This window comes from Topomyia yanbarensis, chromosome 3, assembly GCF_030247195.1.
Source record: "Topomyia yanbarensis strain Yona2022 chromosome 3, ASM3024719v1, whole genome shotgun sequence".
Classification (NCBI taxonomy): Eukaryota; Metazoa; Arthropoda; class Insecta; order Diptera; family Culicidae; genus Topomyia; species Topomyia yanbarensis.
In genome coordinates, this window is record NC_080672.1 from 282,806,806 (window position 1) to 282,829,315 (window position 22,510).

The 22,510-nt window shown below is 38.5% G+C and overlaps 1 protein-coding gene across 4 annotated transcripts in view; it reads right to left on the reverse strand.

Annotated features, from left to right (window-relative positions):
- The window catches only part of LOC131689207 (potassium voltage-gated channel protein Shal), a 642,177-nt gene that overhangs the window by 460,084 nt on the left and 159,583 nt on the right, over window positions 1-22,510 (reverse strand). For all 4 annotated transcript variants that reach the window (XM_058974140.1, XM_058974138.1, XM_058974137.1 and 1 more), the window contains exon 3: window positions 1,583-1,605. The gene's annotated coding sequence lies outside the window, so the exon portion shown is untranslated. The remainder of the gene's footprint in view (window positions 1-1,582; window positions 1,606-22,510) is intronic.

Genomic DNA, 22,510 nt, shown 5'->3' on the forward strand with positions numbered 1-22,510 from the left:
AACTTTTATTTTAGAAATCCGTCAGTTAATTGAAAAATGTGGATTAAAAATGTAATAAGAAATGAAGTTACATATTTTTTTCTTTAAATTTTCATATTTTCAATTTTTTTGACATATGAAAATGAAATGAATGATTTTCGCATTTACGTAGTAAACCACCTTTCATTCTTAAAGGAATTTCACCAAAAAAAATAAGGTTGAAATACCAGTAATTCTATACAGTAGCGTATATATTCCAATACAGTGAAATAAAAACATATTGTATTTCATTAATAAGAACGACGCCATATTTGACAAAAAAAAATTGCTCTATACAATACATCTAATCAGGAGTCCGGTCTCAACCGGCACAGAATTATTGAACATTAGAAAAACTGCAAAAAATGTATGATTTGTAGCATACAGCAGAAATGATTTTTAAAAATAGGGGATTTCACGGACAAAATATCCCAAAACTCTAACTTCCGCATTCTACAAGAAACAGATGTATTATCATTCAAAAACTAAGATTGCTCCCTTTAAAAATGAATGAAGTGTAATTTTCTAAAGGCTAGTTTGAAAGTTCTAGCATTTAATATATTTTCCTCTATTTTTTTCCCAATGAGCCAATGGCAAAAATTTCAATTGAAGTGAACGGGAATCAAACTTGTGGTATTTAACAACAAAAGCTTCAGAAAAGCTACAAAATAGTCTTAACTGAAAAATATTAGGACTTAATTTGGTAGAAAATTATAGTAAATTTGAATGAAAGTACGCGACAAAAAGTTCTGTAGCATACTTTTTGAGAAAGAGTCCAATAAAATTGACTGCAGACAAATTCGCATTGAATTTACACAGCAATCAAAGAAGATAGAAATACGATGTTGATGAACGACTGATAGAATAGTCATCCTAATTTGGACAACCTTATTTTGGACGCTTTCATACTTTTATATCCTATACTGCCAATTACTCCAAATTCGTTTGGTTTGATGAAGATAATTATATTCTTTGTGTTGTGCTTAAGTGCCAGCATAATTAGTTAATCTCTAATTCCTTTAAATTAGTCAAAATTCACAGTTGAAAAATTGATATCGAAAACGATTCATAATTCCACGATTTCCAACAGAAATCGAGAGAAGTGATGCACTTTTAAATTGGATTTAAGAGTAAAAATTTATTGTTTTCAAATGATCTAATAATTTTGTCTCTATTTGGATCTTGCATTTTATGTATTTGAAATGGTTAGTTTGTGAAGTTATACTTAGAAGTATAAAATAACTAGTCCAAAATATGTCGTAAAAATAATAGCGTCAAAATATTTCGGACATAGCTAGGTTTTTTACATAATAGCATTCTGTTTATCAATTTAGAATAATCAAAATTATGACATTATAATTTTTTTTGCGGTGCGGTTGCGGTAAAACCGCGCGGTAAAAGCTCTTTCCCGCACCGCATCTGCGGGAAAAAATGTCTCACCGCACCGCATATTTTGCGGTGCGGGTGCGGTAAATACCGCGCAGTGGCGGTAATTACCGCAACCGCGACGAACCCTAGTAACAGCTAAGAATATGATGTGCATCATAGATTAAGCTTTGTTTACCTGATGTAACATGTGGTGACATCCTGAAAAGAAAGAAAAACATTATAGTAAATTGAAGGTGTGATGTTTTTGTTAATCTTGTTATGCATTAGTACAAATATTATTGATTGGATTGGAGTCTGTCTTAGTTTCGCGTCGAGCGTTAACGGCACAGGCGAAGATCGGGGGAATCTGTAGCCAAAGGAGAAGATGAACTAAAGGAGAAGATGAACAAACGAAGCGCACATGAAAAGGCCAGTGTATCCGTCATACAAAGTAAAGCTTTCAGGCAGTTAATTTTAATTTTTGGACGCTGAAAAATATTTCTTGGTTTTTTAAGGGGGTCGATAAGGTAGTTTCGGCGAAAACAGAAACGGCTTAAAATTAGCAATATAAAAAGTGTTTTTGTAGTTCGACACATCGACGGAAAATGTCATCTGCCAACAAAGTGCCCTTCAAAATAAAACTCATTGCCATAGTGTTGAAAATCTTTCCAATTTGAATATCAATTTTTTTGCGAGCTCACAAGCCCCGGTAACCACACCTCTTCAAGAATTTTGTTAAAAGCGTCTGACTAAATTATACATTTTTTGGGAGTATCCCAAACAAACGTCCTTGACATCTCGAGAAACTTTGCTGAAGACATTACCCTTCTAAATTGCCATCACCCTGAGATACTGAAATAAAAAGATGTATGCTCACTTGCGGCGCCGAATGGGTGAAACCCAATTTAATCATTAGATTATGTAGCAGCCCTTGTTGTCCTCAGAAACTTTACAGCAACCATCATTTTCCTGAATTATTAAAGTTTCGTGACAAAACATCACCTAACATGTACTGAAAGTTGAATTCTTCCTAACTTTCAGTAGGCTACTGGCTGAATTATTTATTCGCTTTCGGGTAGCACTCGACCCGTTGATGAATATTGTCGAAGACACCACATTTCTAAATTATCGTAGTCTCGAAATATAGAATTTGAAAATAGTACATGCTCACTAGCGCCGCCTGGCGGATCTATTTCAATTTGTTTTGTCCATAATCGCGTGGCCTTTGACCTCCTCTAGAACTTTGCCGAAATCACCATCTTTCTAAGATACTTGACTTTTGAGATGTATCGTATTTTATAATGTGCTGCAATATTCTCACTAGCGCCACATAGTTATGAAAACTTGCAATAATTTGGACAGGCTAAATTATCGGGATACTGATGTTATGTTAATTATAGAACTAATATTTCTATACTCTTTGAATGAATAATAATAGAAAATTGAACATTCTTCATTTCATGAGCTGTTCTCCAAGGCATATATTCTCTTCTTGGATAGTCGCAACATACATGTATGTAAGCACTTATCATAGCATATATCGTCGCTCTTGTGATATCTTATGACAAGCGCCGTTTAGCATATTAAAAAAAACGATTTTTAAAGATTGAGATTGAATATCTTCAAACTTATAAATAGTAGAATCAATTCAGAAAAGACAATTGACACTTTGATTTATTCTGTATTAATCTCTCAAATATTACAAAGATCGATTGTTTACATTACGAATTTTGATTAAAAATGTAAACAAAATTCGCACTCACACGTATAATAGATGTATATTGATGACAAAATTTATATGGCGTGTCATAATCGTGCATGGAAAATTTACCATACAAATAAGGCATCAATTTAACTTTTATTCATATCTTTAGCTTAATTTGGTCCATAAACAATCGGCGTGATGTATTTTCAAGAAAATGAGTCAGTGAATCTATAAAAAATAGTATTTTTTTGTTACGGCTGTGTGGCACACGCTAACGCTATGTTGGGATTTATATAACCTTGTGCTTATTTCCGGTTTAATATCATGAATTGGGAGCACTACTTCGACACGCACTTAAGCGTTAGCGACGACGAGTCGAAGGCCTCGTTGACGACAGTTACCCCGACTCGTCATCTTTTCGCTCCCGACCGCCTCACAGGTAAGACGTGCTCCAGCCTCCGGTATTTACTCGCCTTACATCCGGTATTTACTCGAGTCGAAGGCCTCGTTGACGACAGTTACCCCGACTCGTCATCTTTTCGCTCCCGACCGCCTCACAGGTAAGACGTGCTCCAGCCTCCGGTATTTACTCGCATTACCGTGATGGGGGATTTCTAATTAGTGCAGTGCAATGGCATTTTCACAACAGCGTTGCCAAATTATATTTCCAGTTTCACACTTAAACTGCACTTTTCTCACAATTCGCGTATTTTTGTTCTTTGAAAATTTTTATGCTATTGTGTTTCACAGATAGTTTTACACAGAAAAACATATAATAGATAGAGATAACTTGAGCCAATCCCTAGACACAGTCATTTGAAACAAACAACTCACAATTTCTCAGCACGTTTCTCGCTATATCTTAGTAACCAAGCAGAATGTCAAAATTCTGAAAACGCCCTTTTGTAGAGATTTTTTAAACAAGTTTTATGGCATTTCTAACTCAGTTTACCCCAAAATGGCGTTTGTCATAAGATAGCACAACAGCGACGATATGTATTTTCCGCACTTAAATACAAATGAGTTTCCTCATTTCCCACACTAAGCGTCAGGACCGCTTTTTATTTCAGCGAAGATTTCTTCATTTTTGTACAGCCTTGTAAAAAGTTGTTTTTCCAGCTACCAGCGTAATTACTTTATTTTTTTGGGGGGTTGTGCTACACTCACGAAAACATGGGGCAACATCGAGCCCGAAACCGGTCGACAAAAAGATAAATTTTAAATCCTTCTATCGTTTGTAAGAACACTTGACTAATCTATGTGCAGTTGTGTTAGTGCGAGATTGAGGTTAAATCGGGTGGAATTTTTGCCAAATGGTGATAAATCAGGTGGCGACCTGCAAACATCGCGTTATATGTATGTTGTCAATACACATTGCAACTGTATTGGTGTCCTAGTCGACAAATAATTCAATAAGTGTTGTGTACTGTCAAACGTCGCGTTTTCATCCAGTGTAATTCTACAAGTTAAAACAATGAAAGCAAACACGTTCTTTCCACTCGACGCCAACACCGTCAAAAAAATTGTTTCCTTAAGGAGGTCTTCTACTCGCGAGGCCTAAAATTGAGCACGTTTTTGGGAATAAATTGTAAAGCATCTACTTAAACTATTTTTTATTTTGAAGATACGTGATTCAACTTTTTAATTTTCATTATGAAGATGAAAAGAGAAATCTCTCGCGACCTTGAAACTTCATCGATGACATTGATGTTGAAACTGCATTGGTCCCGCTTAAGTAAAGTTGTGGCAAATTGGGTAATCTGTAATCAGAAAACTCATATTTTTTATAATCATAGTCACGTTGGCTATGATTAGACGAGAGGGATTTCTTTTATTTTATAATTTGTGAAGGTTATGTAACGATTTGTGAAAATTTCCAATAGTTGCGTTATTTTTTGGCCTATTAAGGGCCATAAAAATGGAACAAATTGACATTTTGCGAATCCCTCTCGACCAAACATGTTTTATGAACAATTGGAGAAAAATATTGAAATCGGACAAGTATTTCTATGAAAAGTCTTACTTGACCGCTTAAAAAACACTACTTTCGAGAAAACGCGTTTAAAGATAAAGTACGGTGTATAACTCGATAGTAGTAACTTACTAGATAATATACTATACCGGGTCCGCAGAGCTCATCTTCCTCATCACGAAAATGTTCTTGGTTTTCACTGTCGAATCGAGTTGCACATCTTTCAGCTTCAGGCTCCAAGGTAATTCCCATCACCTCGGTAGCTTGTAAGATCGATGAAAATCCTTGGTTGAAGATACTGACTGCCAATAAATCACAACATTGACAACCTGCCTGTCAAAATTTGTTCATGTGTTTTGGCGCTAAGGAACAGATTCCACGATGTGTTGGGTGTGAGCTCCTAAGCATCTTTCTAATAAATCATTAGATGATAGACTTTCGTAGATCCTGACATGGTCGAAAGTTTCTAAAGTTCTTTTTGCCTCAGCCTAACGCCACTTGTACCAACTGTCTTCTCCCGGTGAACACTTTGAGTGTTGGGGATTTTCGTTCGATGACGAGCATTGTTCGAGGGAAGCCCAGATTGCATTTCGCATATGTTCTACAGAATTTTAGTTTCTCCGAATCGCCAGCCCATGAAATTGTGTTAGCTGGCCGATTGATTTGTCCGTAAACTTTCCCATTCCTTTCTTACCGATACCTTTGTTTTTTTTATTCAGTTTTCGTAATCTCGTTCCCATACGCTTCTCAACATGTTCGTCGCATTCTTTCTTCCGTACGATAATCTCGTCCCAATAAAAAACAAGAAACCATTCACAGACGCTCACATATACAAAAACTGTCAAAAATGGACCGGTGAATTCATTAAACATTGATTTTTTTATAGACAAGCGCCATCGTGGTGCGCCGCGCTTAGTATCTCAGAAACCGCCAGAGATGGGTGCCTTTCGGTTCCCTGAAACATTCCAAGGAATATGATTTTCACCAAATCCGATCTATGGCATATACTCAGATACATATTGATTGAAATTAAACAAAGAAAAATCGATTTTTTGACACCGTAAGAGTAGAAGACCCCCTTAAGTCATACATCAACATGATAATTTATGCCCAATGTCCATTATACCTTGTATCTAACATATATTATAAACAACGTCCATTATGCCCAACGTTCGTATGCACAACATATGTATGTCTAACAGGATACCCCCTAAACAAACAGTAACCGCTGATGCGCATAAAAACAAAAACGGTGCAAGTGTTAATACAGTTCGTGCTTCTTGCCGAATCTAATTATTAAACTTTCTCTCACTCCCGAACCAAGAAATGTTAACAAACAACTTTTCTTTCAGAACCCGGTCATTTCCCGGTCTACTTACAATGCGACTGGATTACTCATTGGCGATATCACGGCCCAGGTCAAGTAATTGTATATGTTTGTGTTCGACGGTAGAAGCATAAGCCCAAGAAAGGTCAGAATGATTATGCCTACTCCCACCGTGCGCGATCGTAGCTAATGGAAAGCCGCTGCTGGTAGTGTAAGGTAAAAGAATTCCTTTACCCGAAGGAAAGCGGGAGTAATTAGTGTGCTTGAGAGAATTCGCCGTACCTTCGCTCATTTGCCGGGACGATGACTTTCCTCCCCCAATGAACTTTGATACGTACAGTTTTTCCTCCTCAATCCTTTGGATGGAGAAGTTTCGGTTGTCCTTGCGGAGAATACCAATGCTGGTGGTAGGAAGGAGCTACTTGCGGTTTGCAGCAATGTGACAAACTTTGGCCCGGTACCCACTTGCTCTCAGTCAAGGGTGTAAACGTTCTTGCTTGGTGTCAGGAGTTTGATAATTTTCTGTTTATGTGAACGCAGAAATATTAAAGACCACTTGGGAGAAAACCTGCAATGTGGTCAAAGTCAAAGATTCCTGATAGTTAATTGCATTAAATAGTGTTTTCCCTTATTTTTGAGCCATTTTCGCATTTAAATGCTGACGACTTGAAGTCATTCTATAATTTAGAAATTATTTCTAGTAAGGGATCAGATTTTGCAGTTGAAGTGATCAGACAGGATCAATCATTCCGACGATAGAAATAATGAAGATGCATATGACTGCAGTGCAGATTATGAGTCAATTTCCGAGTTCTTTTGCGAACCGTAATGCTTTATTTTGTGAGTACAAAGGTGTTAGCATTAGTTCAACATTGTTTTATATTACATAACTACGTATTAGAAAAGTAATAAATGTACTGAATTCAAAAGAAACCTAAAAAAAGTAATATCAGACTAGTATAATAAATTTTTAACTATCCACTCGTCAGAAATATGGAGAAACACGGTGCTTAATTGGTTGGAATGATGAAAAATAGACAATTGGCATTGGAATGATCAAAGGATGCTGGATTCTTATATTTGATAAATTTATTTTTAAATTTCTGTGCTAAAAATTTAGAATAACTAATTTTATTACTAGTAATGGCTTGTATTGTGCACATTGGTTATATGCTCAAAAATTTAGATTCGAATAATACAGGAAATTATATATATTTGATAATATTGCAATAATTTAAATATCACCATCACCGTGTTCAATAGATATCCCCTTTCTTGTTCGCCCAATGGATCCTCGTTGTATTAATCCAGAAAATTCAAAATTATTAATTGTGCATTAGCCGATCCACCTGGACTATTATATTCAAACGGCTGTTTTCCAGCCTCTTACAGTGATGTGACTGTCAAATTAATATTTAATTCAATTTAAATTAGCCGAGTGCTTTGCGAGTATCCCCATGAAAATCAAGCTCTCTTTACGTATTTTTGATACCGAGTGCTTAAATTTTTATCAGCATCTACCGGAAAGAAATGCTTATAACGATATTAAGCCATAATAAAAGCATTAAATTTCAATTTCCCTACACCCCGCACTGGGATGAAATCGTCCTCTCTTCCGCACCGGGTGAGACATGTTGTTTATATGGCAGCCATTTATCAGCTGCATGTCGTTTTCTTTATTTAGATCATGTGTTTAGATTTGAATTGAATAAATACGATGCCACGATGAATCATAGCCCGGGGCATCTCGGTCTCAGCACTAAACACGTACATAGTGTCTGTCTCATGCATCCAGTGCGGAGGCACACGTCGTAACGGTAAATAATACTCCGGTGATAATTCATGTGGAAACGGGTTGGGATCTTCCGACTCGGTTCGCCCTCCGGAGTAAACGTTTTCGATCAAAATGTAAATTTATTTTTAACGATCTGCACATTATCTGCATTTGTTGATCTGTAATGTTTGTAGTGACATCGGGATTGATTTGGAAAATATTTCAAACAGGGTTGTATATTGTATTGTATTGTATTGTATGCTGTTTCATGTTTCAGTTAAATTGGTAAACATTTTTGGCTTTCTAATATAAGAGAAATCTACATAACTTTTTAACTAAAGGCCATTTGATATATGCTAGATTTACCGTTCCATTCTGCTCAATAAAATTGGTAAATGACGGAATGTGTGAATGTGTACATACGCAAATTGTGACTAAAAAGATCTCTGAGATGATTCAACCGGTTTAACTTGTTCTTGATTAAAATAACCCACCGTTGTATAATATTTGGACCATACATTTGATTCTAAAATCGTAGTTTTATTTATTTATTTATTTATTTATTTGGAGCAGGGAAAAGTCTCCTGGAGTCAGGTTTCATTCCAACCCATTCTCCAGAGGACATGAAACCTCCTCATCTTTTGTACCAACAGATTTCAAACATCCAAATTTCACATTTTACAACTTATTTCTGTGACTAACACTAACATTAAGATTGTCGTAATTAACCGTTAAGTGTCCAACAAAAACACCTTTAACAGGCCAACGAGGGTACCCGGGTACCAACAAATTGAAATGGTCATAACTATGGCTTCCTTTAACCGATTTGGACACTAAGATGTTTTGGATTCAGGAACTCGTCCACTTTTTGATTCTGTTAAATTGAAACAGATGAATGGATCTGGTTCCTGGTAATCCGGAGTAATGGCCTAGTACTAGGGTATGATTTGTAAATTTTAAAAATGTCCTAGAAATATGAGTATCTCTTCGAACTGTCTCAGAAGTCTGGTATTTATTGTTACGGGATCCTATGGCAATTTAAAAAATGGAATTGGAATGGAATGGCCACCCACGGCCACACAAGAAGCTGCTCCGGAATGTCTGTTCCGGGATCAAATCACCAAATGGTCCCAAAACCACGAGATATAGCCTACTGATGCAATTCCAAGACTTTTGATACCCATGCTTCCGGAAATCCGGATTTCCGGGAACCGGATGAAGTAACCCGATTCATTTTTACCAAGTCCAAAAGTGGATGTTCCTGAAGTTCCTGAATTCAAAACACCCAAAAATATCAAAATCGGTTGGAAACGGGTACTCACGTTGGCCTGTTACGTAGTAAAAGAATTTAGGAGCCCCTCCTCACTACCCCACTTACTATATCAATAATATTATTACCCCAAAAGCTTGACTTAGTGAAGTTCTAAGATGTCACAAAGTTTCAATTTCCAGCTATGGACAAAACATGGGAATTTCATTAATTGAAACCCAAAAAGGTACCCGGGTACCGCGTCGGACACATAACGGTTAATAGCAAGACTGGGACAAAAGCTAGCTTGACAAAGAAAGAGCAAACAATCGCTTGGTAACGTCACGGGAAAGGTGAAAGTCAAAGACATCAGAACATCTATTGAAAAGACGACACACACTAGCGAAAGGCTCATTATAACCTAATTTGTTCTGGCATAGGGGAGACGGAAGAATGAATGGGATCGAAGGCTACGACGATGAATGTCTAAATTCAGTTTTTTGAAGGAGGTCAGAATAATCGATTCGTGATTATAGTAGATCAACAATAAAAGTAACTTTCGAAACATCCCGACGAACAGATAGAAGTTCTAGATCGATGAGATTGCAGCGATCTTGGTAGCTCGGAAGATTTAGCGGATCTCGCCATGGAATACGACGAAGCGCGAAGCGGACAGATTCATGTTGGACAGCTTCGATGCGTTGAATATCATTTTGATGGTAGGGTGACCAAACAACAACTGCATTTTCGAGCGTAGAACGGACCCAAGCACAATAAAGTGCCTTCAAGTGAAATCCTTAGTAACACGAAAAACAAAACCGAGAAGTTTGGATGCTTTGAAAATAGTGTATTCTATATGTTCCTTAAGGTTCAGTTCGAAATCAAGCAGAACTCCTAAGTCCTTGATGGAAGATACACGTTGTAGAACAGTCCGCGAAATATTATAGACGAACTGTAGAATATTTGCAGGTGAAAGAGATAACTGAGCATTTAGAGATATTCAACTCCATCCTGTTGACTCTACACCAGTTTATAACGATATCCAATTGGGATTGCAGAAACTCAGCATCGGTAGGTGTTTTAATGAAGTGGAAAAGTTTAAAGTCGTCTGCGAATGATAGCTTCATACACTTTATCGAAAAATTGAAGTCATTCAGATAGAGTAAAAACAAAAAAGGACCAAGAAGGCTGCCCTGAGGTACTCCAGAGCTAGCAGGGAATGGAGAGGTCGTGCAGTCTCAAATTTTCACAGCCATTTCACGTCCAGAAATGAGCCACAAAATCCAAGCCGGTTAAGTTTCAAAACTGCAATTTGAAGGTTAATCTGTCAACTGCGGTCGAAGGTCATTCGAAAAATAAAGATTGATCCCAGTAGCTCAGATTAGGATTTGACGAAAGAATTGAACGCTATACTGCGCCCAGCCTCAAATAACAAATTCGTTCAGAACACGGGTTCGTAGGCTGTACGAGCACGTGCTGATGAAACTCGATGGATGTGACTTGATCGACGATGAAATATATGAGAATTTCAACCAAATCTTTGGGCTGAAATTCTTCAAAGCTATCCTACTCACGGTAATGTTCCTGGAAGATTCAAGTTTGTTTTCGTGATTAAGCTCACGACATAACACTGCGATGACAGGCCTGTTGGCAGCATAGTCAGTTGGTCTCATTTCAGGAACAAACATAACTCTTTGGCAAGGAGTACGAGCTGGCGTATGGAGGTGTATTTGTGTTAGTAGATCAGGAACATCATATTCCCCAGCGGTATTTTGTACACAAAGAATGACATCCTCATTTAAGCAAAGGAGTGCAAGCCATGGCAAGAAACGCAGTGCGTTCCTGACAAACCATCGCAAAGTGTCGCCTAGCCGGACAAAACCTCAAAATATTATTTTAGATTTATCATGATTCAAATTTTTTTTTCTGTTTCTTAACAGGTTCAATAAAGTCTTTTCAAAAAATTAAGTCCCGAGGACGAAAGTTCAATTTTTTACAAAATTTCAAAGATGAAATAGATATTGAATTCTGGGAAAAACTGTTTTCAAACCATAGTTATTCAAATGAATCTATCTTTTTAGCTAAGATTCCGATCAGGATCGAAATGGTTTCATTTGAAAGGTTATTCACTGGACTCATAGCTGCCATACGATTTAGTCGATTCAAACCATTCCTCTCAAAGTGCGATTGAGAGAGCACCCAAGTAAGCCTCATACAGGATGTATGAACGCGTGAGTGAAAGTGAATGAGTACATTTAGTACAGCCATCCTCCCAGAAGTAATACCGAGAGGCAGTTCCTGGGAGGAATGATGGCGGAGCCCAATGGAGTTTAGTCGGTATTAATGGCTGGTCACCATTCGAGCCCGACACGCCCCCAGTGCACCCCGTGTGGTAGATTGGACCCTACCAATAGCACGTGTACTGGGCTAGGACGTACAGGTCTTCTCCATTGTAAAAAAAAAACCATTCCTCTTGCACAGACATGAAAAACAAAGAATAATTCGTGCAATAAATTAAAGTTATAATGTTTAAGCTGGCTAGATTTTTTTTGAAACAGTTCGTAAAGATCGCTTGTTGTTCATGATACTTGAAAATTAGTGTACTTTCCGAAAATGAATATCTTATTTTGCCCCTTTCTGCCCCGAGGCAGGAAAAGGTCTGAAGGAGACGCATGGTGGCCTATGATTGCCCAGGGTTCGTAATATAGTTTATAGATGTGTCTTATCATTATCAACAATTGGAAAAAAATGTGAATTCTGCTAAAAAATTAACCACACCTAATTTTTTGAATATAAATTTTCGGATATAGTGCACTTTATATTCGTGAATGTGGAATTTTTGAACTACCCTAAGTGCGAAAATTTTGAGGTAGTAAAAAAACAATAAATAAACATCAAATATGAATTCAGCGTCACAAAACTACCTTAATGTGAAGTTTTCATCAAATTCGGGCCACTTTTCAGGTTTTGTCCGACTTTTGTATGGAAGGTGATCACTGTGCGTCGCCTTCGATACTATTGGTCAAAACAGCATGGTAAGGATTCCACACGACACTGCCAAATTCTAGCATCAAACGCACTTATGAATAGTAAAGAGATTAAAAAAAACACAAAGGATCATGAAATTCTAGATTGTAGCAGAGAAGTGACGATGGTAAGTTAGCTTATAATCCAGTATTGCTGCAAAGTCTTTGATATAGTCAACACTTTGTAACTGATTTCCAGAAACATTACAATCAAATGGGATGGTGTTCCTAGTGCGACGAAAGCTGATGAGACTGCATTTGGGAATGTACAAAACCATAATATTCCGCACACACCAGTCGTTGAGAGTATCCAGAACGGCTTGCAGTGCCAGGCAGTCTGACTGATTACGTAATATAGTTTAATGTCGTCAGTGAAAAATAGTTTGCCACCAGGATTTAAAATACCAGCAACGTCATTAATAAACAGCGAAAATAGCAGTGTGTCCGAGTGTACTATCTTGTGGAAAAGCAATCAGACTGCGCAGTGCTTACACAAACAACAACTTGACGATGAACGAGATACGATCGAAAACACTCACAAAACCTAGTCGTGCAGCCGAGTTGTTTCAGTTTGGCAATCAGGATATCGTGATTCACTTTGTCAAATTCTGATTTCAAATGTATAAATATCACATCCACCTGAAGTTCATTGCACATATAATCCATACAAAATTACGTAAAGCTAACTAGATTATCCGTGCCCGTGAAATAGTTCACGAAATCATGAAATAATATTCATGTATTCTTGAACCGGTTCATGATACGTAGTATAAGTCACAACTTACCATTCGTTTTCGTGAAATAGTTCACAAAGTCATAAAAAAATTTATATATTCGTGAACTGGTTCATGATTCCTAACATATTAATCACGATCCAATATCCATACTCGTAAAATAGTTCACGAAATCATTAAATATTATTAATGTTTTCGTGAACTGGTTCATGATTCTTAGTACATGATTTACAATCTATCTAGTATCTAGAAGAAGATATCCCTAATCATTTACAATTTCATGCAACATGGCTATGAAATTTTGAAGTGAACTATTTCACAAAGTTTGGAGTATTATTCGTGAAATAATTTTTGTTACATGCACTTTTTCATGATATACCCAGCTGCTAGCGACCAGTAATAGGTACGAGCAGTAGATATAAAAAAATATGAGAACCTTGAACATCGTTATTCATTTGATAAGGTTCATTGTGATGTCCGGACAGAAAACGATAAAATGATCCATGATAAAACTGCTGATATCAAGAACATTAGTTAAATTACTCTTTGAAAGTAAGCTCTAAAATGAAATTTCATGATAACATGAACAGAAATTACGAAAATCGTGACTAAGATGCAGAAATCATGAACACAAATCACACAATTAGTGACAAAATATCTAGCATCATGACTAAGATCTTGAAATCATGCACATGAATTGCTCTATTAATGCCTAAAATTTCACGATAACATGAACAGAAGTTACAAAAATCGCGACTAAGATCCTGAAATCATGAACACAAATCACACAACTCATGACAAAAATATTTAAAATCGTTACCATCATGAACATGAGTAACTCTACTCATGACTAAAATATCACGATAACATGAATAGAAATTACTAACATCACGACCAAGATCATGAAATCTTGAATTCACAAGAATCGCGCATAAGCTCTTGAAATCATGAACAACATTTGACTGTCGACTGTGTATTCCCAAATCATGAACGAGAATCACAACAAAATCTAAACATGTCCAGGGAACAACAACAGTAACCAAACCAAACATTCTAATGTAACGCCATCTATATATTTGGGCGAACTGGTTTTTAAGAAAACACAAATAGTTTCATGAATACAAGGCTTATTATTCATAATTTCAGGCACTTGGTCACGGTTTTCGTAAATTATCAGTTCACGAAATCGTGACCTTTTGTTTATGAATTTATGAACCTAATTTTTCCGTGTGAAGAACAGTAGCCCCGGAAGTCCGCCTTGACGTAAGTCTCATCTTCCATGAGGAGACAATGAGGTTCCGTCAGTATTTGGGTGTACAGTTTTCTGGCCCGGGACTTTTCCACCGTATTTTGCCGTTCGTCGCGATTTGGAGCCTTCTGCATTTTGTACGTATGCAGTCCCTCCCAGTCCTTGGCTCTCTGAACGAAAAACTTGGACAGATGCAACTTTTTGGCCACATCCTTGACCGAAGCATTAGGATTCCGTTTAAACGCTTACACTACACACTTGTGATCCTGATCACTATTAGAACATCCATTCTGACGGTATTTTTCCTTCCGTTCGATGCTCAGATTTGGTATTAACGTTTAATCACATGACTCACTGTTGACTACACGATTCCGAGTTGTGTTCCGATATCTCGAAGAGAGTTGAGGATTTTTCAGGTGCTTACGCAAAATCAATTCGCTGTGGCTTTTCAAGTGGCTTTTCGGATGACGTCATTTTTTCCCCATTTCCGAAAAAAACGACAGCGATAAAAATACAGTGTAAATAATACACTCAAAACTACTCCTACTTAAATATTCAAGAGAAAATACCCAATGGATTATTTTCTACAGCATTTTTCCCTGATGCAATTTGGTGTACGACACTCTGTAAATATAACCATACTCAAACAAGTTTATTTTTATTTGTAAGCCTGTGATACTGTGTTGACCATAAAAAGTATTTATGGGCTATTTGCCATTTTGATTTTTTGTTTCTATTTATTTATTATTATTTTATTATAATACAAGTGCAAATGTACCAACCATGAATTATGCAATGAAAAATTGTTTTATTTTCAAGCGAAAATGTATGAAATGGATACACCATTAGGTATCCTAGAATTAATTTCATTTGATTAATTCTCGAAACATATTTCCGCTTTAAATCATAGTATACACAAGTTATTACATCAATCGATCCTGTTATGTTCAGAAATCAATTCTATTAGTTTGAAACACCTTTTGGAAACACGATGAAGAACAAAGAATATCACTTAATTCTGGAGCTCATAATTTCTCGATAGCCGCTCGAGGAGCTTAACTTAAAAGAGGTTCGTTCGTCCTAAAGAAAATTCCGGGCGAGTGTCAAGTGCCAACAAGCAGACTACGTTGCCGATTCTTCAATTAGCGATAAGATGTCTTTCAACTTTCACTTCACTTCGTGCTTGGGTTGCTGGTAATCAGGCGTTCATTGCTCGAGGAGCTGTCAAGTTGTGGTGAGAGAAGCCCGAAAATGGGTTTCGAAGTGAGCCTCTATTTAGCTCGCCTTGAGACGGATGGTTATTGAGACAGAATGGCAATGAACTATGCAAAGCGCAACGTTATAATGAACTCTGAGGCTTTCAAGTGGAGACACTTGTGCGCTTGTGTAGTGAAAACTACCACGCGGTTCCATTTCACCTTGCATCACATTGAATTTTAAATTTTCTGGTAAAAATCTTGAACCAGAAAATCAACGTGTAAGAAAGGCCACTTTAGATAAAAGAGCACGTGGAAGACAAGAACCCCAACCCCTCCTCCCGTAAGCGGAGCCAACCTTTGTTCGTTACGGAGTCACGTCACTCACGCCACGATTTATTGATTTTTCCCATTTCAATTAAACCGTACAGGACGGGTGCTCTCACATCGGATTCCCGTGCTGCAATCCAAGTGGGACAGGCTTCGCTTAGAGGCAGAAGAAAAAAAACCCACATCGACGGGATGCTACCAGAGAGGAATACACGATTTGGTTTGTATTGATTCTACAACAAGTGGAAAAGAGAGATCGAACGTTTCTGGCGAAAAAAAGTGTATTGTTCAAGGGTTCGGATTCTTGACAGCTGAGATTTGAGAATTACGGGGGAGCCTTCAACGAATTCCGTATCAATAAACACAGCATCGTTCTATGGTTAATGTTATTGGACTGTTTTGTTACTTTAAAGTCAGTAGGAACTCATATCATAGAGGTACTAACAATGTAAGAAAACCCGTCTTTTTTATTTACAACACTCGTAAAACACGATACTAGAAAACGTGTTGATAAAAATCTGCCGGCCGAATTTACTACCATAGCGATATAATCTGGTGCTTCGTCGACAAAAGTCTTCCATGCAATAATGATTTTAAAGTAATATTTAAGGGTTGGTATTTACCGATAGTTTTCTTATCTTAAAGTAGTCCTAGCTTTATTCAATGAATATGTTCCAATAGGTTTTACAGACGAACCGGCTCCCTCACAAACGTAACGACAAATGTGGAAAAAATGTCTTTCAACTTTGTCCACCCATCGCTAGAATCATAGAATGAATAGACAACGGAGATACACAGCATAAATTCCCAGTTTGTGTCCGAAACGAACATAAAACCGAACCAACAAAGAAAAAGTCAAATGTACACCACATCAGCACTATCAACTATTTTCCGTTCGTGAGTTTTTGTTGATTTCCACATCAAACCGACAGCATAGTGCCGATAGCTAGTAAAATGATTCTTGATGAAAGCCATTTGCAACGTGCCGGAAGGAAACGTAAAAATAGCGACAAGTAAACTTTCTGTAATTTCTATTGAAGTAGGTATATCCCAGTACAGACCACTCAAATCGGTGACATGACGATCCCGGCGGACGACCAGAAAGTTGACTTTTTACAGTGAAGTTTGATAGTTCGTTTTATGGTGGGATTTATTTTCCTTCGGTCGTTTGTTTAGAAATGACATTGTTTTTAACACTGCCGAATGCCAGAACGAGAAGGGTTGCGGAGAAAGTTTATCAATTACTCAGTCTGGTTTGGACATTCGTTCGATCCGGTCATAGCACTTGGTAGTTCCTGAACTACCCAGAACTTTTTGACTGTAAAAGTCTTTCTGAACACTACTTCATCAGTAGTCAAGGCTAGTAGTACTTATGTAATCAGTAGTCAGGACTAATAGTTACAGTTTGAACAGTTTAATACACCCTCAAAATCTCGATTTATGGCAAATAATATACAAAGAACGTAGCTTTCCATTTTCCAGTCTATTTTTAACAATTTTGGAAAGAAGAAAAATGGACCGTTACAAGGGTATGCTATGTTATGCTGTTTTGTAAGAAATATTGTGCGATTTGGGAGAAACAATATGCAAATTGCCATTTTGTTCGTTCAAAATATGTAAGAAGTTTAACATTTTACAAAACAGTTTACTTTGTTTACTTGAAAGTTCGAAATAATATTCAATTCAGCGAAATTAGCTGTGGAATTTCGCGTTTGGACTTCGTCTCATCAGAATCCGACACAAACTTAGTGCCAGGGCTAAGTTAGCGCCGAATTGACGCTAGCTCTAAAAAGTGAAAAAAATTGTCCTGCGTCCTGCATGATGTCCTGCGGGAAACGAAATTTCCTCCATTAGGGAGAAGGATAGCATAGTATACTAAAATCGGTCTTCGATTGAAAGTGCCATGGCTACAAACGTATTTACCGTGAACAAAGGTTCTTGGAGTGATTTACGTAAATAATACTCGTCCAATGGTCAAACTCAATTAGGACTAAATGGTGCGGAAATTCACACTTTTTCTCTGAATCACGAATCTGGTACATTACCTGAACTCTTCAACCCACGCGCACCTACTCAGCAAAGTCGACCGTATCGATGGGATCCTTTTTGTAGCACGAACTACCAGCTCGAGTAACAAAGCAGCAGAGGCGCGTAATCGTTGGCAGGGCGTAATCTAGCTTCAGCTTCTGGTGTTTAAGTATACATCCTGGTAATCACCTTAAAAAGATCGACTCCATCCCATTCTACAGAACCTCCAAGACTCAAGTCAATCTACGATTTCTTCTAACGACTGTCCCTGTTTGAAACTAATCCGGTAAGCTTACCACACTTAACCACCCAAATCCAGCAAAACCTCTCCACCGATGTCATAGTAAGCGTAGCTAACACCGAACGACCGAAGGTGGAGAGAGGGAACCAAGAAGTTCAATGGCAATGGGTATGGGCTCAGTACACTACGCGCTGTTTGTCTTCAAGCCAGAAGGCGGGCTCAGAGAGCAGTATCGGAACCAGATAGAAAGGAACGCGAGGCAGCGTAGTCGCCAACCCCTGGGCCACGCGTCCCGTTTCGTGATGATGAAAATGAAGGGCTCGTCGACACCAACCGAAATGTGCCCGAGTAAGCTGAAGATAATCGTTGCGGGTATCCTCCCGAAGCACGATCCAACTGCCTAGCCAGCGACACCGTACAACGAAGCAGAAGGAGCAAATACTTGGAACTTGCACAAGCATCGAATCGACTGAAATCCCGGTCCTGGTGGAACATCAAGCGTGGTGCTGAAAACTGATTCCGCAAAAAAGAATCGATAGTGGATGCAGTGCTCGAGATTGCAGAGAAGGCATCTAAACAGAAGCAAAGAGAACATTGATGCTGCGCTGTGGTCACGATAGATGTGTAGAATTCATTTAATAGCGCCAGCTGGAAAGCCATCGCTGCATCTCTGCACGAAATGAGGGCTTCCGACTATCTATACCAGATCCTGAAGAGTTACTTCCATAGCACAGAGCTGCAAGACGAGTGCAGGACAGAAGTTAATACGAGTCCCAACGGGCGTTCATCAGGGTTCCTTTTTCAATCCAACTCTTTGTAACGGGATATGCGAGTGAATCTTGACACTGCGGCTGCCCAGGAAAGTGATAATCATGGGTTTCGCGGACGACGTGTCACCAACGGTGGTGGGTGAGATATTGGAAGAAGTGGAGGTGTCTGTGATTGAGATAATATACGCGATCGAGAACTAGATAAACGGGACCAAACTGCAAATAACTCACCACAAGACGAAGGTTTTGTTGGTCAGCAACTGCAAAGCGGTTCAGCGGATGCAGAACGACATCGCAGGGCCCGTGATTGGATCGAAGCGTGCACTGAAGCAATTTAGAGTGATAATCGACGACCTGTTAAGATTCAAAAACCACGTCGACTGCGCCTGCGAAAAGTCGGCGAAGACAACGAACGAACGGCAGTCCGAGAAGCAGCACGAGACGTCTGTTACCTACTGTTTTGTCATCGATACTCCGATATGGAGTTCCTGCCTAGGATGCTGTGCTGAAAATCAAGCGGAACCGTGAAAAGCTGTACAGAACATTCCGGCTGATGGCCGTACGAGTCGCGAGTGCTTACAGAACAATATCGTCGGAGACAGTATGCGTTATCGCCGGGATGATCCCCATCTACATCACTCTGGTCGAGGACGTGGAATACTACCAGCGCACAGAGGCGTAACTAACTTCAAATCCTGGCCAAAATAGGAAAAAATATTGTTTTTGCTTATTTGTCCATATTTTCAGTTTAAATTGTTCTCCGAAACATACTCTAACGTTTTGCTTAAAAAGAAAAGCGTTTTCGTTTGATAATTTTTGTATGCAATTATTTGAAATCAGTGATTTTTTTTACACATTTTACTAGCTTGAAAGCCATTATCCCTCAATTTTTCAGATTGCTCAAAAACTAATTACCAAAAGTCAATATATAAATCAACATCGAACTTTTCATAGCAAACTCGAGCAAATACAATCAATTGAGGTCAATTTTAGCTTTTCTTTGTAATTTTTGGGTAGGTTTTATAAAAGTGCTCACTTTTTTCAATTTTTCACATATTCGTTAGTAAAAAAAGTACCTTGTCGGGCAATGTCGGGTAAATCTGTTAAAAGTAGAATATTATTTGGAGTATCTTCTCACTGTTCCACAAAAAAAACATTCCCAATTAATCCCATTCGGTTTTTTACAGCTGTTTGAAAATGTCGTGTTTTTTGCTCAAATTTAAGAGAATACAATTAAAAAAATCAGTATTAGGGCTATTTAAAAGATCTTATATGAAAAGAATAATTTGAGACTGCGCCGGTGGTTGAGTGGTAAGCGTGACCGCCACTCATTCCAGTTGGCCTGTGTTCAATTCCAGCCAAGGTCATTGAGATTTTTCTGAGGTGAAAAAATCTGTGGTAACGTCTTCCTTCGGAAGGGAAGTAAAGCGTTTGGTCCCCGGTCCATGAGTTGGTGGATCGATATCTAGTCCAGAAGTGAAGTCACCTCTCTGGCGTCAGTAAAGAAGAAGTAGTATGCAACTTCTATGCTTACTAACAAATATCCTCCTCCCGTGATACTTGTGGAGTGCGCAGTAGTATATACGGCCTCTAGCAAAAGCAAGTATCGGACTAACAATTCCTTCCCTTTCCTTCCGCGATCTACGTTCGGGCCTGGCCGGCGCCGGTGTTGATCAATAAACACTTTAGGATTACCAGAAGTTGTACATTGAAAGATGTTTCGCTACTCCCAAGCATAATTATCTACTGATTCCCTGTGCAACTTTAGCTAGTTCCGATCGATAACGGAGTAGCAGCCTGGAGTGGTCGCACAAGCTCAAGCATATATGACAAGAATGATTTGATTGATTCCCCCATATTATTTTTGTTAGATTGTGTCCATTAACCAAATTGAGCTATTAGAAAGCCATATAAAAGAGTCTGAAATATAACTTTCACTAACCTTGCTATATGAAACGTAACGTACACAAGTTGCCTTGGAAACGTAAGCGAAGCATCAAACAAATTTTGCAATCTTCTCATTCCAGTTCCTTGTCTCCCGATTGCAAGTGTTAACGTGAATAATCAGATTGTATACGATAATCACTTGGATAGATTTCTATTACCGAATTTACAAAAACTTGAATATTTTTTCTACTATAAGAAAACCAGAAAAGCAAAATTAACATATGAACTTGAAACAAAATGTTTTAATTTATGAAAACAGTTGAAACAGATTAAATCTCAATGCGAGGTTTCCTCAAACTGATATATTACTCTAAAAACACGTTTACATTGAAAAATAATAATGCTCGTGGAATCCGTTTATTTTCGGCTTTGCATCACACTGCAAGGAGGTTTAATATTTTCATATTTTGGTCATAAATTGTCTAAAACCATGAAAAACCATTTTTCATCTCTTGTTATCGTATAAAAAAGCTTAAAAACATGTGAAATAATTTTGGCCACGGATTTCATATAGTTACGCCACTGTGCAGCGGAGAAATGCACGTAATGCAAGGAGACTGGTCCGAGCGGACTCGTTAGCTAAATGGTAGCAGGAGTGAAACAACACGGAGACAGGAAGATGGACCCACCGACTCATCCCAAATGTGTCGGCTTGGGTGAATAGGAAGCATGGAGCGGTGAACTTTAATTTGATACAGTCACCCCTTTGCTCGGAATGTGAGAACGTGCAAAAGGCACCCGAACACGTGATCTTCGAATGCTCTAGGTTCGAAGTGGTTCGTAGTGATATGCCTGGTATGACAGTTGACAATATCGTCAAAGAGATGTACCACGACGAACATATCTGGGACGCTGTCAACAGAGTGGTTACGAGAATCCTCTTCGAGCTACAGAGGAAGTGGCGAAGGGACCAACAAAGTAATACCATTGTCTAGAAAGTCACGATGAAACCAAAAATCGTGTTTAGAGAGAAATTCCGCCGCCGGGGTACTCTCCGTCGGTGTAGGCTGGGTCTACCGCCGAGCACCAGTTGAGTAGTACGTGACGTAGCACCGGATTTGGGTCGTTGCGGCGCCAGCGAACCGGATGTTAGGTTTCACCGGAATCGCCAGACCAACCTCGACAATCTAACGGAAAGCTCGTGAATAGGCTAGATCCACCACCAGGGATTAGACCGAGTAGACTGCGTCGAATAGTACATCGTTGGGGAGTGAACCGGAAGCTACGTTCCATCCAGAATCGCTGGATGGATCTCAGCACCTACTGGCTGGCCAGTTGAGTATGCTAGGTCCACCGTCGGGGACTAGATCAAGTAGATCGGAAATGGCTCACGGAAATGAACATTGGTATCGGGAGAACCTCCTTCGTTGGGGAATTCTCCGCCGAAGTAGGCTAGATCGCTTGTCGGTAACTAGACCGAGTAGTTAGCAAGATGGAACGAGAGGGGATCCAAAGAGTTTAAGGATGTTGCGGTGCTAAATGATACCGGACAGGGAGCCAGAGGGCTCAAGAAGTTCTGGTCCTAAAACCAAAAAAGAATTGGTCTCGGGAGAATTTCCTTCGCCGGGGAACTCTT